This window comes from Misgurnus anguillicaudatus, chromosome 22 (assembly GCF_027580225.2).
Source record: "Misgurnus anguillicaudatus chromosome 22, ASM2758022v2, whole genome shotgun sequence".
Taxonomy (NCBI): domain Eukaryota; kingdom Metazoa; phylum Chordata; class Actinopteri; order Cypriniformes; family Cobitidae; genus Misgurnus; species Misgurnus anguillicaudatus.
The window spans coordinates 50457375-50475220 of NC_073358.2; the positions used below are offsets into that span (position 1 = coordinate 50457375).

A 17846-nucleotide genomic window follows, 5' to 3' on the forward strand; every position below is an offset into this window, starting at 1 on the left:
CTATTGTGCTTTTACGAGCCATTTAACATTAATTTGGCTCTTTATGCACAGTTACTGGAATATACTTTCTCTCTCTCCTTTTCTTTCTTTTGCGCTCTTTGATATCTTTTAACAGATGTCACATGATCTTGTTGCATCCCAACTTAACCCTTTCTCAGACATTCTGCACAATGAGATCCCATTTCCAGTAAAAAAGTCTTGCTTAGTCACATGTTAGAGCTGTTTGATGTGTAATACAGTCGTACACAGCTTTTGTTTTGGTCCGTGGTGCGGGGTAATCCAAAATAAATGCATCACCATACCACAATAGACTAGGGTAAAATATAGTTGATGAAGTGCTACAATTGTACAGAAAACACACATTAAGTAGTAAAAATAATTAGACTCTAAAAAATGTTTGGTTGTTTTAACCCATGGGTTGAAACAACCCAGCATTAGGTTATTTTTTAATCAAACGGTTGGGCTTGTCCATATTTACAGTGTCAGATTATTGCTTAAAAAGGTTAAAGGTTGACATTTTGTGTGCATTATCAAACAGTTAGCAAACAGATATATGGGCGTGCGTGTCTTTAGATGAAACAATGATTTAAACTCACTCCATATTTCACAACTAGTAATGGACGAGACCGCCTATACCGAGTCTTTGAAGGGTCGAGAGCGAGTCAAAGCCGAGTCTTTGAAGGGTTGAGAGCGAGTCAAGACCGAGTCTTTGAAGGGTCGAGAGCGAGTCGAGGCAGAGTCTTTGAAGGTTCGAGAGCGAGTCGAGGCAGAGTCTTTGAAGGGTCGAGAGCGAGTCGAGGCGGAGTCTTTGAAGGATCGAGAGCGAGTCGAGGCGGAGTCTTTAAAGGGTTGAGAGCGAGTCGAGACAGAGTCTTTGAAGGGTCGAGACCGAGTCGAGACCGAGTCTTTGAATGGTCGAGAGCGTGTCGACACCGAGTCTTTGAAGGGTCGAGAGCGAGTCAAGACCGAGTCTTTGGAGGGTCGAGAGCGAGTCGAGAGCTAGTCTTTGGAGGGTCGAGAGCGAGTCGAGACAGAGTCTTTGGAGGGTCGAGAGCGAGTCGAGACCGAGTCTTTGGAGGGTCGAGAGCGAGACGAGACCGAGTCTTTGGAGGGTCGAGAGCAAGTCGAGACCGAGTCTTTGGAGGGTCGAGATGAGACAGAGTCTTTGAAGGGTCGAGAGCGAGTCGAGACCGAGTCTTTGAAGGGTCGATAGCGAGTTGAGACCGAGTCTTTGAAGGGTCGAGAGCGAGTCAAGACCGAGTCTTTGGAGGGTCGAGAGCGAGTCGAGAGCTAGTCTTTGCAGGATCGAGAGCGAGTCGAGACAGAGTCTTTGGAGGGTCGAGAGCGAGTCGAGACCGAGTCTTTGGAGGGTCGAGAGCGAGACGAGACCGAGTCTTTGGAGGGTCGAGAGCAAGTCGAGACCGAGTCTTTGGAGGGTCGAGATGAGACAGAGTCTTTGAAGGGTCGAGAGCGAGTCGAGACCGAGTCTTTGGAGGGTCGAGAGCGAGACGAGACCGAGTCTTTGGAGGGTCGAGAGCGAGTCGAGACCGAGTCTTTGAAGGGTTGAGAGCGAGTCAAGACCGAGTCTTTGAAGGGCCAAGAGCGAGTCGAGACCGAGTCTTTGAAGGGTTGAGAGCGAGTCAAGACCGAGTCTTTGAAGGGCAGAGAGCGAGTCGAGGCAGAGTCTTTGAAGGGCAGAGAGCGAGTCGAGACCGAGTCTTTGAAGGGTCGAGAGCGAGTCAAGACCGAGTCTTTGAAGGGTCGAGAGCGAGTCGAGGCAGAGTCTTTGAAGGGTCGAGAGCGAGTCGAGGCAGAGTCTTTGAAGGATCGAGAGCGAGTCGAGGCGGAGTCTTTAAAGGGTTGAGAGCGAGTCGAGACAGAGTCTTTGAAGGGTCGAGACCGAGTCTTTGAAGGGTCGAGAGCGTGTCGACACCGAGTCTTTGAAGGGTCGAGAGCGAGTCAAGACCAAGTCTTTGGAGGGTCGAGAGCGAGTCGATAGCTAGTCTTTGGAGGGTCGAGAGCGAGTCGAGACAGAGTCTTTGGAGGGTCGAGAGCGAGTCGAGACCGAGTCTTTGGAGGGTCGAGAGCGAGACGAGACCGAGTCTTTGGAGGGTCGAGAGCAAGTCGAGACCGAGTCTTTGGAGGGTCGAGATGAGACAGAGTCTTTGAAGGGTCGAGAGCGAGTCGAGACCGAGTCTTTGAAGGGTCGATAGCGAGTTGAGACCGAGTCTTTGAAGGGTCGAGAGCGAGTCGAGGCAGAGTCTTTGAAGGGCAGAGAGCGAGTCGAGACCGAGTCTTTGAAGGGTTGAGAGCGAGTCAAGACCGAGTCTTTGAAGGGTCGAGAGCGAGTCGAGGCAGAGTCTTTGAAGGGTCGAGAGCGAGTCGAGGCAGAGTCTTTGAAGGATCGAGAGCGAGTCGAGGCGGAGTCTTTGAAGGGTCGAGACCGAGTCGAGACTGAGTCTTTGAAGGGTCAAGGTTGAGTCGAGACCGAGTCTTTGAAGGGTCGAGACCGAGTCGAGACAGAGTCTTTGAAGGGTCAAGAGCGAGTCGAGACCGAGTCTTTGAAGGGCCGAGAGCGAGTCGAGACCGAGTCTTTGAAGGGTCGAGAGCATGTCGAGACCGAGTTTTTGAAGGGTCGAGAGCGAGTCGAGACCGAGTCTTTGAAGGGTCAAGAGCGAGTCGAGACCGAGTCTTTGAAGGGCCGAGAGCGAGTCGAGACCGAGTCTTTGAAGGGTCGAGAGCATGTCGAGACCGAGTTTTTGAAGGGTCGAGAGCGAGTCGAGACCAAGTCTTTGAAGGGTCGAGACCGAGTCGAGACCGAGTCTTTGAAGGGTCGAGACCTAGTCGAGACCGAGTCTTCGAAGGGTCGAGACCGAGTCTTGGAAGGGTCGAGACCGAGTCTTCGAAGGGTCGAGAGCAGTGTTGGGCAAGTTACTTCCAAAGTGTAATACATTATATATTACAAATTACTGTCATTTGAAAGTAATTAGTTACATTACAATATTACTGTCTCTGAACTGTAATGAGTTACACTACTTTTGCATTACTTTGAGTTACTTTCATCAAAAGAACAGAAGTATGACTAAGCATTACAAAATGTTAAAATGTAGTTTGTTGCTGCTTATAAATCTAGAAGTTATGTGTTGGCCCTCGAGCTTTGAATAGGCAAAGTGAAGATTTATGGCAAAATACAGTAACAATCACTGTCAGAATCAAAAACATAGACAAATGATCTGGTAAAAGTCTGGTAAATTATGGTACACATACCAAACACAATAGAGCCCACTATAATGCAACCTATAGCCTAATAACATGGCAAGACACGCAACCTCTTTTCATTTCTATTCTTAAGTGATCACTCTTAATTCAGATTCACAGCACAAACCTGGCATGCACTGGATTGACACAACTTATCAAAAAGTGCTATTGGAGGATCAGGCCTCAAGGAATACAGCTCATTTCAGAACAATATAAGGATAACATGTAGACTAACATATAATTGCTTAATAAAACACAGACAAACAGAGGAACACTGCTTTTGCCAAACAATGAATATAGGCTCCCATACAAAGGCTGGTAAAACTTTAAACAGTGATGTTTAAATGTACTAATTTATATTTAGATAACCATGTTTAAGTCTTCACTAATGTTATGTTGTAGTTTAGGTTGCTGTTTGTAATAAAACTGTAGATAGCATAGGAATAGCCTAGCACTGCAATCATAGGAAAACTTACCTTGTCATTGCTGGTGTGATATGGATTTTACTGGCAACATTTGTAAAAGTCTCTTTACTTCTGAGGTTCAAGCAGCACAGGAGACCGATAGAAACGTTCTGTTGCTTTTACTTAGTGCTCTTATTCGCAAAATTATGCGTGTGCGGCGCTACCGGACCTGATTGCGACCACTTTAGTCAATGCTTACGGCCGCGGACTTCTACATGTCTATATTTGACGCGCACCGCGTCCAAATCGCATTTCAAATACAAAGTTAAAGTAAAAATTAACATGTTGCATACAGCACGTGGAAACAGACATACGCTGCGTCTCAAACCGCCTACTTCCGTACTATATAGTGGGCAAAGAGTACGAGAAGTAGTGATTTTCGCCCACTATATAGTATGGAGGTATGCGGTTTGGGACGCAGCCATAACTATTACACGCAGCTTTTTCATGTGTGGATGCTGGTCGCGCGCATTGGTCAAAAATAAAAAAAATAAAATAACACAGTCTAATTTTGAAATGCACTGTTGTAACGCGCTCGTTACTAAGACTGTAACGAGTAAAATATTACCAACATTTTATTAGTAATGCGTTATATTACTGCGTTACAGCAAAAACGAATATATTACTGTAATATATTATATTTTGTAATGCGTTACTCCCAACACTGGTCGAGAGCGAGTCGAGACTGAGTCTTTGAAAGCAGAAAGTCCGTGATGTAGTACTCGAGTACGAGACCGGACTACTACAACTACCGGACAACTATCAGATCAATGCAAACACATAAAATAGAAGCTCAGTTGGTAGAGCATATGTTAGCAGTGCATTGTGGATTCAATCCCAGCGAGCACACATAAGTCGCCTTGGATATAAGCATCTGTCAAATGCATAAATGTAGACATCAGGGGTCTCATTTATAAAACTGTGCGTAGGATCCTTACTAAAAGTCTACGTACCCACAAAAGCCAAAAATTTCATGCGCCAAAAAATATTACGACTTATAAAACAAAGCAATGTTCCCTTTATAAATCACAGATCACCTGCAAGTGTGCGTACATGAATCATCCTCAGATCCCACCCTGCAAGCCCAATTTTCCATCAAGTTTTTTTTTATAGATCACAACCTTTGTGTGGGAATTGACGTTTGCACATTTTAAGCCCTGTTTTGTGCATACGCACGCTTTATAAATGAGATCCAAAGTGACCAAGTGCACAAAACTCCTTTTAGAGACAGAGCTAAAAAGGAGAAAGGTTTTATTGGCCGACTGGAAGCCAGTGCTAATATTTGATCAATTGAGCGAGAGTGCTGTCAAATCCAAGCAGACGTTACTTGCACTCAATAAAAGATGTTATTTTAACTTCAGTCAAACTTTTAATAAAACTCAACCGCTAACTTTAGTGCCGTCCAAGTGTGCTGGATGAATCATTCATCTGGGGGTCACGATGTACCAACGAGCCATATAATAATCGTAACTTCTCTAAAGCAAATGACGGCTAGCAGCAGCTGCCGCAGCAGTGCTTTCCAGGTGATACGACCATCAGAAGTTTTGTCTTTTCGTTCTCATGACATCATCCTCAAAGTGTGCATGTGTGGGTGATAAACGTTTTGTCCGTGATAAGATAAAGAACGTTCCAGAGTTCACGTGGCGATAAAATTAGCTGCCTTCTCAGAGGTCCTCTGCTGTTTCGGCTCAAAGGATAAACTTCAGCTTTTTGGCACGGCCTTTTTGAGTTACAGATGTAATATTTCATCGAATGTTTTTATTTGTCTGTTAAATTCAGATTGGACGGGATAAGCGTTTCATGGGAGTGTGTTGGGTTTGGATCTGTAGTGAGATTTATGTTTTGTGTGAAATTCAGCAGGATGTGGAAACCTTGGCAGCGTCGGACCGGATTGTAGCGGCCTGCGGACGTCTACAGAAATGTCAATATTAAATCTCAGTAGGCTGCAGCAGAGCTTTAATATTTTAAGGTCGAGTTTATGATGGGATAATACATGGGTTTGGATTAAACTAGACTTTATAACAATGTGGTTTGGAGCTGTTGCCAGTTAGTTTTAGTAGGTAGGGTCACAGCTGGATGTCTGTATTATGTCAATGTCGGTTTTTCCTGCTTCTATTCATTCGACACCTTCAAAAACGCATCATGTTGCTGCCACACAGTTAACATGGTACCAAGCTAAAACCATGTTATTGTGTACATACTCTAATGATTATTCTATTTAATTTTTTATTAGATTTGTGTAGCTGAATTTTTTGTTAAGTCAGCCCACTGGTGGTGAAAATCGGTTAATGATTTCAGTGCATTTATCACACATTTACAATATGTAGTTTAGACTTTTTCACAGTACACTAAGTGGTCAAAAATGGTCCCAAGCTGTCACTGGGGCAGTACCCTCTAAAAAAGTCATAATATGTACCATTTAGGTACAAATATGTATACGTTTGGTAGCGATATGTACATTTGAGATGCTAATATGCACTCTTTGATCCCATTATGTACATCTGAGCTACTCTTTAGGTGACAGGAGCATTTATGTCCAAATTTTATATTTAATATTATTTCACACCTGACCAGGAGGTTGACAGCAAACACCTATGCCTATGCTGTTACACAACTTTCTGAAGTCAATTTTTTTGGTAAATATCGTTGTCCTGATTTTGTTTGCTGTATCACCACAGTGTCTTTCTTATCATAGTAAGGCAATGAAACATTTTAAATGAATTAAAATGTGTTATGTCCATTTATGTTGCTTTCTATGTAGCACTTTTCTGTTGAGGGAAAGTTTATAAAAAATCATCATATTGGTTGTTTTTGTTTATTCTTCTTTTATAAATTGGTTAGATCCAAGCAAGCCGCACAAGCCCTTAAAAGTGAAGCCAAAACATCTTGATCGCCCCCCAGTGACTGGTCCCAGTATAGGTCATAAACCCCGCCTCCCCCATGTTATTCAATGGGACTTGAGACCTACTAAACATAAACGTACTAAAATAAGTTTGTTTAATGATATAAAAATGGTGGTGTGACGTCATGATTGACAGCTGTGATATGCGCATTCTGCGAGGGCGGGACCTTGATTTTGGCGGCTTTACTTCCTGCTCATTACTGCACAGGACTGGTCCCGAAATCGCTAGCTACTGCGCAGACTAAAAACCTAAGATGTCAGCGCCGTATCTGGGACCCTGCGGCTTCACTTTTCACCAATGGAAGAGAGAGCGAACGGGTGTCGTCCATCTTTTTTTACAGTCTATGGTTAGTTCCAGTCCTTGATTTTGATTGGTCAATAGCTGTTAAGTGTTTTATAACGAAATTTGCGTGCCGTTGATACACATTTTTTGCTTTAACTCTTTCCCCGCCATTGACGAGTTATCTCATCAATTAAGACAAAACATTACCCTGCCAATGACGCTTTCCTGACGAGTTTTATGGTAATCTGTAATTCCGTTATTATCCACTAGATGGCTCTTACCCAATTTATAAAAAGTGAAGCAAAAACAATTTGTTTTAATATTTTAAACTCAGTGTATGTTTTTGATAATCGCTCTGAATATGATCTCTTACAAAATTCCTTTGCAAAAAATTGAATTATTTCAGCTTTTTGCTAAACATTTTGTCTTTTTGAAGAAACCTAACAATATTTGAACGGATATGAAAAGAGAACAATGAAGAAAGAGTGAAACATTTTTTCAATTTTATTGGGTTTTTTTAAAGTCAATGGTCTGTTTTTTCATTTGAAATATTTTTATCTTTATATATTTATAGAAGAACATTTTCCTGCATTTTGCAACTTTTTTTTAAAAAAGGCTGGCGTGGAATGAAATTTGTATTTCGTGGATAATCACGGCTGAAGGGATTACCTTGACTCCACTTCACGTCGAGCCGTGACTTTTCACAATACAGAACATTCTTCGTACCATATAACTGGGTATAAGTCTGTATAGGGGACATAAATATTTAAAATGCACCTATTTCATTGCTTAAAAAAAACGTTATTTTGTGTATTTGGTTTAATACAATGTGTTTGCGTGGTTTATGGTTAAAAACACATTATTTTCCACATACGTACATTTTTGCAGCTCCAAATTTCACTCTCTTCCTGAAACGCACTGATTTTGTACAAAATTGTCTGTGTCCCTGTTTGGCCAGCTAATCTGTACGTTGTGATTGGCATGAATACTTCTAACGTCAGAAGTAAACGTGACGCTTCTTACCATGTTTGAAAGATTTGCTCACAATGCAATGCTAACAGGAAGTAACTTACTGTATTTTTGAGACGTCTCTCTCTCTCTCTCTCTCTCTCTCTCTCTCTCTCCCTCTCCCTCTCCTTTTACTGTTTGCATTTTTTTAATATTCACAACTAATTTACTATGTGTGTTTAGTTAATGAGCGCACCTTATTCAACAGTGTTTCGTAATGTGTGGGTTATTTATACAGTTGAATGGGCTTTCTGTTCCTTCGACTTTTGGAAACAGTGAATCCTCTGATGCAGAACTGGCAGGTCGTGTTTATGCGCTATGACATCACGGTTATGCTGTTTAAAGTCAACACCTGTTATTTAGTGGTTAAGTATGTTCATGTTTGTGGTGTAAGATTGGTGGGTTGGAGAAAGATCTACTTTGCAGCTTGTTTTGGACAAGAAACGTCCACTTTTCGTGAATCACGTTTATATTATATCCATTCATACATGCTCACAAAAACAGTAATTTCTCCTCTATCTCGATCTCACAGCAGATGGATCATGCAAAGTTTAATGTCCTAACTTACATTGCGAAGCGTCACATTGTGTCGTTACTTATCAGCATGAAGTTCGACTTGTCCAACTAACATATGTGCATAATGCATAACGTGTCTGATCGTAGGGATGGGCGATATGGCCTAAAATCCATATTGCGTTATACATTGCAGCCTCTTGCGATAGCGATATGTATTGCGATATAATAATTTCAATAGACTCGTTTCACAGGTTATATAGACCCTTACAAAAGCCAAACTGCTAAAAAAGTAAGTAAAAGTAAACCGTTATGGCCAGATTAGTCTTGTTACCTCTCTAAGCTGGAACTTTTGCCTGACACACTCTACAGCAGGGGTGTCCAGACTTTTTTGTGTGGTGATCTACTTTTAAAATGATAAAGCCGACAAGATCTATCTGCTAAAAAACACAGTTAATTATTTGATATATATATTACATGTTTCACAATTACTAGACCATAATGCCAATTTCGCGCGTGGAGCAGCAGTTAACTTATGCAACTTATGGCTTAAATTCAAAAAATAGATGTTGCATCGGTCTTTTTCCCGAGTTCCTCTGTTTCGCTGACGCTTTCATCCATGTTTATGCGGCTGCAGCTCGTGGCTCTAAAGTTCGCGGGTAGATTGTGTCATCAACACGCATTATCGCGATAGTGCAATAGATTTTAAATCTCTATCGTATGCCAATTTTCTATCGTTTATATTGCATATCGTTTATATTGCCCATCCCTATCTGATCGTGCACATTATTGTATATGTGTGTGTTCGTGAGATTGTAAACATGGTTTAAATTTTCTGATGTACACATGCATATGTTTCTAATGAGCAACGAGGCTTTTGATCCATCACAACCATTTGGCGTTTCTTTGTTTGACCTGCCAAACTGAACCCATGCGGATCTCTTCTCATTTTTGTCCGCTGTCATCGCAGATGTTTGATTTTTAAAAATGATTTCTGTTCTGGCTTTATAATACGAAACACTTTGGACGGTTTATCTGTGGATGGACTGCGTTCAAGGCCAGAACTTTATCTATCTGTGAATGGGTTTGGACTTTTTCCATCTTTTGAGTACTTGAAAGTTTGAATAAATGAAACTTTATACTACTGGAACAAAGAACTGAGGTCTCTTTAGCGAAAGGTGGGCAGACTTGAATGATAGCATGAAATGTTCAGGCACAGCATTCACCCTTATAATTGACGATGGGCCATTGAATTATAAGAAAATAATTCACACCCAAGGTGGTTATGCATTTCACCGCGAATGTGCATTTTTCCTCCCCCCGAATAATTTAAAGCAGTGGTTCTCAAACTTTTTGCGCATTCGGCCCCCCTTGTGTACGGTGCATTCCTTCGCGGCCCCCCACAAGAAAATGTATGACAAAAAACTGTTCTAAAGTTTAACATTTTAATTAAACAAAACATATTGGGGCGGTTTCCCGGACCAGGATTAGCTTAATCCAGGACTAGGCCTGAGTTTAATTAGGAAATATAACTAGTTTTAACAAACATGCCTTACTAAAAACATTACCTGTGTGCATTTTGAGATAAAACAAAGGGCACTGATGTATTTTAAGATATGTAAGTGCAAGTTGTTTTCACTTTGGAGAGCTCTTAAAAGTGTTTAAGTCTAGGACTAGACTAATCCCTGTCCGGGAAACCGCCCCATTAAGTTATACAAAGTAGTTCTGTTGGTTAGTAGCCTTATTTTTTTACGTTTAATTACACAGAATTCATGATAAATTAATGTATTTCATAAAATGTCATAAAACTGGGGCCCCCCTGGCACCATCTCGCAACCCCCCTGGGGGCCCCGGACCCCAGTTTGAGAACCACTGATTTAAAGGACCGGAGTCAATTATTTAGCGTATACCTCGATTACCAAAAACATTGCTCTGGTGACTATTTTAAGACATTTTAAAGGTTAGGTTTGCGGTTATTTGAAAAAAAATAAAAAAATTTCAACCAATCAGAATAAAGCATTCAACAGACCCGTGGTATAAATACTATATATTTGATACTATATTATAACATTTTATAGGAATTAAAACATTTAAAAAAATAAAATTAGAAGTTAAGGGAAATTGTTGGTTCTCGCTGGGCAGACTTAGGTGATCCAGTAGCAAAAAATATACATTTTAAATACAATTTTTTAAAAATACTGCACTAAGAAATTTGATAAGATTTCCAAAAAAAAATTAAATGGGAAGCAGTCAGTGGTCACTGGGCAGACATCGGCTTGTCATCACAATGAAAGAAGGCCGGTAGATCAGTAGATAATTTTTTTAAATAGATTGTACAAACTTAAAGCATTACCAAACACATCCTGAATATTGCACTGAAAGTGCCCATATTACGAAAAACTCACTTTTTCTGGGTTTTGGGGTGTTATTTTGTGTCTCTGATGCTCCCACACGCATACAAACTTGGAAAAAAATCCATCCATGCTGTTTTGAGTGAGATACAGGTTTCTGAATGTCCTCTGCCTTGAGTCTCAGACTGCACGAGTTCAAACTCAGCGCCGTTGTGACGTAACTAGCCGTTTTGTCACATTCCGTTTGAATTTTCCCGCCCACCACCCCACTCGCAGGTCTCCACGCACCAGGTAGCTAGAGAGCACAGAGAGCAGTTACTTTGCTGATATCCTTTATACTGTTATCATGGCTCACGGAAATAACAGCGCTATTTGGATATTATGGATTATACTCCCGCCTACTTTTAAGAACAAAGTTTTAACGCATGTTTATTGGAACCTAAAGTGTAATCTTATATATAGTGTGTTACGACGCAAATAGTCCTCAAATTGTAGGCGATATTATTTTCTATTACAAGACATTCATGCGAAATCTGATGTAAACAACAGACTATGTATCTCTATTTCACGGATTATACGCATTTGTGGACAAAAATGGTCATTGGATGTATTTTATTGGACTTTCATGGATTATTCACACATCTGAAACAGACTTGATTCAATTCGCGATCGTTATATCAACACAAAAGGGTAAGAAGTCACGTTATATTTTGCATGTTGTCATCTTCTGTCACAAAATACTACATTTATGATGCTAGAGAATCTGTATCTCAAAACAGAGATCATACATTGATGCTAATCCCGTAAATTATACCTTTTAAATGTATAGTAAAGTGAATAATATTTGTAGACAGTATGCTAGATTATATAGATATATTTTTGCAGGCTAGATAGTTTGCAGCGTGGTTTCGAAAGTTTAAAAAAAATATTTAACGGCTTTATTTTTACAATTCTACATGAAATAAGTAATAGAGCTTTTTCAAAATAAAAGTGTTTTGCCAAACTAACCAAGACTGGGCCTTACTGACCGGGCTTTTATGACGAGGCTAATGTACCCCCGAGTCTCTATCACTTTCCCAAGATACGGTCCGGACCTCCCGCTAGCTTCTAGCAATTAGCACGCGAACCCACAAGCAGTATACATCCCCCGCCAGGTCTAAATTACTGTCATTTGCGTTTGAAAATGTTTTATAACGGGAATATGTTAGCTTTGTCCAGGGAAAACGAGTGTATTGTTGAGACTGTTACATCACAATTTACTCTGGAATCATTGTGTGTCATGAGTTTCTTCTCCTGTAGTATACTTATTAGTGATACTTTTTTGCTTGATTTGTCTGTTGGCAACATAAACCGTTAATAATAATATATATAAATAACACAGTATGGTCTGTACTGCTCACGATACCACTGAGCACGCATATGTGCACATGACGTTAGTAGTGGGGCGTGATCAAAAGGAGCAGCAGCTCATAAATATGTAATGTAAGGTGACCAGACGTCCCCGTTTTCCGGGGACAGTCCCGTTTTTTGGTGTTCTGTCCCTGACTGAAGCTGTCCCCGGAAATGTCCCTGTTTTACAGCATGTCCAAAACAATCAGCAAATACACTGAAAACCCCGCTCAACACAGCGTTTGTAGTACCTAACCAGACCGGAGCAATCATTTAATGACTATGTTTACCAGCAGAGGGGGCCGCAAGCTACTTATTACTTGCGCAGGTCACTGATTTAGCGATGAAGAATTTACAACGAGACACATGAGAAAGCATCATTATCATCAATCAAGTTATCATAAGATATGAAAACAGTTAAAGTTATGGGGGCTTAAGGTACTAACTACTCATGTTAAATTAAAATAATAAACCAATGAAGTGAACTGATCACAGTATATTTTTTTGATGAGGTATGTCTCTTGTGTAAAAAACGGGAGAACATTTTTAGGCTACAGAAATTGTTCAATTAATTGAATTAGAAACACTGCAAAAATAACTTTCTTATTAATATTTTTCTCTTGTTTTCAGTACAAATATCAAAATTTTTTAAAATCAAGATGCATTTTCTTGATGGGCAAAATAAGAAAAAAGCCTAGTTTTTAGACCAAAATATCAAATTTGTGCTTAAAACAAGCAAAAAAAACCTACCACTACTTAATTCAAGAAAATATGTTTAGCATGTTTTAAGCACAAATTAAATTTATTTTTTTGTCTTAAAGCTAGATTTTTCTTAGGGGATTTTGCTTATCAAGAAAATTCGTCTTGTTTAAAGATTTTTTTTAGATATTTGTACTAAAAAAATAAGACAAAAATACTATTAAGTAAGAAGAAAGTCATTTTTTGCAGTGAACCCACAACAATAAAAAAAGAAAACTTAAAAAAAAAAAACATTTTGTCCCCATTTTTTAATTCATAGATAACAAAAAATGAGATTTTAATGATATTTTCACCATTTAACTAGCAAATGTCCCCGGTTTTCATTTTAAAAATCTGGTCACCTTAATGTAATGACTAGCTCAAAACGGCACAATCTGAAATGCCCTGAAACAGAGGCTACTAGAGATGGGTAACAATCTTTTCCTACAAGCTATTTCGAGCAAACAACTTTTGAAACATGCTTTATGGAACTCATACACCTATTTAACTTGTGGAAAAGCAGTCATAAGATGGGCACTTGAATATCTAGCAAGTTATCGCAAACCGCATGGCCCAATATCCCATTCCCAATATCGTGCAGCCCTCATACACACCAACCTGTGTTTGTTTATTGGGTTTTCAAGTCATCGCTTATGTTTCAAGATGTTCTTGTGGCTCAACTGATAGAGGATTGCATTAGTGCAAAGGTCACGGGTTCAATCCCAAGGAACACACATACTGATAAAAGAAATTCATAGATTGAATGCACTGTTGATAAAAGCATCTGTCAAATACAAAAATGTCCTATTTCCTTTGTTTGAACTCGGTGTGTGTATAAGATATTGTGTCCAGTGTTGTTAAGGGCACATCTTGCATCTCGTTTAAATCAAAGACTAACATGCCAGATCTTCCGCAGTTCATTAGTGAGACGCTTTAACAGTCACTCAATTGCTAAAAAACAAACTCAAAACACATGTTTGTTTGTTACTTAATTATTTGTTTCCACCTCTAAATTGGCTTTGTTTAACTCTTCCCGAGACTGTGGTTTGGTGAAAAACAGCACCCGTGGTTGTTGTTGTGCGGTAATTGCTCTCACATGCTCTATGTGTATTATTTGTGTGGATTCTCCAGTGGTAACAGAAGTTACGACGGGAATCAAAGAGCCGTTCGTCTCTGTTATTGACAATGTAAACCAACAGTGCCTTATCTTTTATAACATATCGCGTGTGTCCAGGTCTTTTATGCATGAACGTGTTTCTTTTGTGTGTGGTTTGAAGATGTATGCTTGAAAGTTAATAAAACAACATTCGACGTCTGTTTACGGTGTCTTCTATTAAAGGCGGATGATGAAACAGAAACAGCGCGTCTTCCATCCACAGTTTGACAGCGCATTATAAACAGTTTCTGTTAATCTTATTTAAAGAGGTGGTCAGGTGATAATTGAAGATGACTTGAGTGCTTTGAGTTTTATTTGTTGAAGACCTTGAGCTCCTGTTATGTCTTGCTTTAGTTAGGCAGAGCATTCAGAGGTTTCTTCACTTTAATTCTGTTTAGATTGGCCTGATCATGCTGTCTTTAGGCACATCCGTTCTCATTTAAATACTCGACTCGAACTAAACATGAACTTTTGTCTCATTAGTGATCTGAGTTGTTTACTGTTGGAAACTGTTGTCTCTTTTGCTTTGAAGTAAATCTGTACTTGAATTTCAACTGCTTTATTAAACCGTGACTTTTCGTACCGTGTTTTCAGGGATGCTCTTTTGGTTACCCAAAGCTTTCACAGTGAAATTTAAAACTCAAGTTCAAAGAACCAGCCTGTGTCTGTTTCTGATGTCTTTTATTTGAATTATTGTGTGCATTTGAAGTCCTTCTATATCTTTGGACTAGTGCTGCCTCACGATTAGTCGCGACTAATCATTTGCAGAATAAAAGCTTTTGTTTGCATAATATATGTGGGTGAACTGTGTATAATAGTTATGTATAAATACACACACACACACACACACACACACACACACACACACACACACACACACACACACACACGCACGTATAATTAAGAAACATTTGCATGTGTATATACATGTTTATTTTTATATATAATTTATATTATGTATAAATATAAATATTTATTATATAAATATATTTTTTTCTTTAAATTATACATGTATGTGTGTGTATTTATATATACATAATTATTATACACAGTACACACACACATATATTATGTAAATAAAAACTTTTAACATAACACATAACATATATCATAACACTTAACACATAACATTTAACACAAAGCATATAACATATAACACATAACACATAATATATAGCATAACATTTAACACATAAAATATAACGCATAACACATGACATAACACATAGCATAACACATAACATATAACTTATACCATAACATATTAAGCATAACACAGAAAATATAACATATAACACATAACATAAATCATAACACATAACATATAGCATAACATTCAATACATAACATATTACACATAACATATAGCATAAAATATAACACATAACATATAGCATAACATTCAAGACATAACATATAACACTTAACATATATTATAACATTTAACACATCATATAACACATAACATAACATATAGCATAACATTCAACACATAGCAAATAACACATAACATAACATAACATATAGCATAACATATAACACATAACATAAAGCATAACATTCAACACACAACATATAACTTATACCATAACATATTAAGCATAACACAGAAAATATAACATATAACACTTAACACAAATCATAACATTTAACACATAGCATACTACACATAATATATAGCATAACATTCAACACATAACATATAACACATAACATAACACATAACATATAGCATAACATATAACACATAACATATAGCATAACATTCAAGACATAACATATAACACTTAACATATATTATAACATTTAACACATAACATATAGCATAACATTCAACACATAACAAATAACACATAACATATATTATAACATTTAACACATCATATAACACATAACATAACATATAGCATAACATTCAACACATAGCAAATAACACATAACATAACATAACATAACATAACATATAGCATAACATTCAACACATAACATAAAGCATAACATTCAACACATAACATATAACTTATACCATAACATATTAAGCATAACACAGAAAATATAACATATAACACATAACATAAATCATAACATTTAACACATAGCATACAACACATAACATATAGCATAACATTCAACACATATATAACACATAACATATAGCATAACATTCAAGACATAACATATAACACTTAACATATATTATAACATTTAACACATCATATAACACATAACATAACATATTGCATAACATTCAACACATAGCAAATAACACATAACATAACATAACATATAGCATAACATATAACACATAACATAAAGCATAACATTCAACACACAACATATAACTTATACCATAACATATTAAGCATAACACAGAAAATATAACATATAACACTTAACACAAATCATAACATTTAACACATAGCATACTACACATAATATATAGCATAACATTCAACACATAACATATAACACATAACATAACACATAACATATAGGATAACATATAACACATAACATATAGCATAACATTCAAGACATAACATATAACACTTAACATATATTATAACATTTAACACATAACATATAGCATAACATTCAACACATAACAAATAACACATAACATATATTATAACATTTAACACATCATATAACACATAACATAACATATAGCATAACATTCAACACATAGCAAATAACACATAACATAACATAACATAACATATAGCATAACATATAACACATAACATAAAGCATAACATTCAACACATAACATATAACTTATACCATAACATATTAAGCATAACACAGAAAATATAACATATAACACATAACATAAATCATAACATTTAACACATAGCATACAACACATAACATATAGCATAACATTCAACACATATATAACACATAACATAACACATAACATATAGCATAACATATAACACATAACATATAGCATAACATTCAAGACATAACATATAACACTTAACATATATTATAACATTTAACACATAACATATAGCATAACATTCAACACATAACATATAACACATAACATATATTATAACATTTGACACATCATATAACACATAACATAACATATAGCATAACATTCAACACATAGCAAATAACAGATAACATAACATAACATATAGCATAACATATAACACATAACATATAGCATAACATTCAACACATAACATATAATGCATAACACATAACATAACATATAGCATAACATTTAACACATAGCATATAACATATAATGCATAACACATAACATAACGCGTAACGCATAACATAACATATAATATATAACATAAAATATAAAATAACATATTACGCATAACATATAGCATAATATTTAACACATATATAGCATAACATATAATGCTTAACATATAGCATAACATATAGCATAACATTTCACACACATATCATAACATATAAGGCATAACACATAACATGTAAAATAACACTTAACATATAACACATAGGGGCAGTTTCCCGGACAGGGATTAAGTCTAGTCCTAGACTTAAACACTTTTAAGAGCTCTCTAAACTGAAAACAACTTGCACTGACATATCTTAAAATACATCAGGGCCCTTTGTTTTACCTCAAAATGCACACAGGTAATGTTTTTAGTGAGGCATGTTTGTTAAAACTAGTTATATTTCCTAATTATACTAAGGCCTAGTCCTGGATTAAGCTAATCCTGGTCCGGGAAACCGCCCCATAATAACACATAACTAAGATTAGTTCATGCACAGAAAAAGAAACTGACAC

General features: G+C 37.4%; 1 protein-coding gene across 7 annotated transcripts in view; it reads left to right on the forward strand.

Moving 5' to 3' along the window:
* The window catches only part of pdlim5a (PDZ and LIM domain 5a), a 69912-nt gene that overhangs the window by 7427 nt on the left and 44639 nt on the right, over positions 1-17846 (forward strand). The window lies entirely within an intron of this gene.